This window comes from Octopus bimaculoides, chromosome 2 (assembly GCF_001194135.2).
Source record: "Octopus bimaculoides isolate UCB-OBI-ISO-001 chromosome 2, ASM119413v2, whole genome shotgun sequence".
NCBI classification, from domain to species: Eukaryota; Metazoa; Mollusca; class Cephalopoda; order Octopoda; family Octopodidae; genus Octopus; species Octopus bimaculoides.
In genome coordinates, this window is record NC_068982.1 from 124,713,783 (window position 1) to 124,715,091 (window position 1,309).

Consider the following 1,309-nt stretch of genomic DNA (forward strand, 5'->3'; position numbering starts at 1 on the left):
ACACACACACACACACACACACACACACACACACAAACATACACACAAACAAACAATCAGGCGCACACATACACACATAACCACACATACACACGCAGGCACGCGTGCGCGCGTGCACGGACACAGAGTTGTGAACAAACAGAAATTTGAGTATTTTAGAAACTTATACACTTATACAGAGAAGGTTGGTTGGACGGACGGATGGATGGACGGACAGACGGATGGATGGACGGACGGATGGATGGACGGACGGATGGATGGCTAGTTGGATAGGTAGAAGTATTGATGGATACATGAATAGATAGAAGGATGAATGGATGGATCTCTCTCTGTCGGTCTCACGGTCTCAAAGATAAGGATTCACTGCCCGATCCACGGAATTATCTATTCCTTAATTTAGCGTTTCAGTGGCTGAGTATCTCACGGACATGTATACCGTTAACATAATTCTCAGTCAGGTAGAATCAGTGTGACACAGTGTTTGTCAAGGCTGTATTATTTGAATCCCAAATACAACCAACCCATCAAGCTTCTATACAGTCTCCGTCTGTTCAAGTTCGCTCACAAGAAAACTGGGTAGAAGCGCATCAAATGAATTGTATCTGGAAATCAAAGGTTCATCCTTGTCACACTGTCATGTAGAATCCACATGAAGATCACTTTAACATTTAAACTAACCATATTAGGCCCAGATATACTACTTGGTCATGATTGGATATATTTTGACCGAAATCCGCTTATACGTAGGTGTAATAAGACTGAATGGTCAAGAATTTCGCTTTGCAACCAAAAGGCTCGGGTTTGATTCGACTATGTTGTATCTTGGGAAAAAAATTAAATTTTTGAAGGCTCGAGTTGATCCATACGTGTAGCCGAAAATTGTATATAAAGCAGTCGGTTGGGTTGTACGTGTAATTCAAAAAGCAGGGCTCGTCATATACAGGGCGTCACCCTGGATCCACCTACTAATTACGTTAAGAAGACACGTGTCTGAGGTATACTCAGACTCTTATAAGTCAATTCATAAGCAGGTAAATTGAATAACTGTATTTTCATCATCAAACCATGAAGATCCGCCACCGTATCCCAAGTGATAAACTATAAATTTTCTACAGAATTCTGAACTCTGTAAATCTATAGTTTATACTTAAAAATGAGAATATCGCACTGTTAACACAAAATGTAAGGCACAATATTGCTTTATAAACCTTTAATACATTTGGTAGTATATTATGGTTGCAAAAAGGAATACTGTGTTCTTGCTAGTAATTCATATATATATATATATATATATATATATATATATATA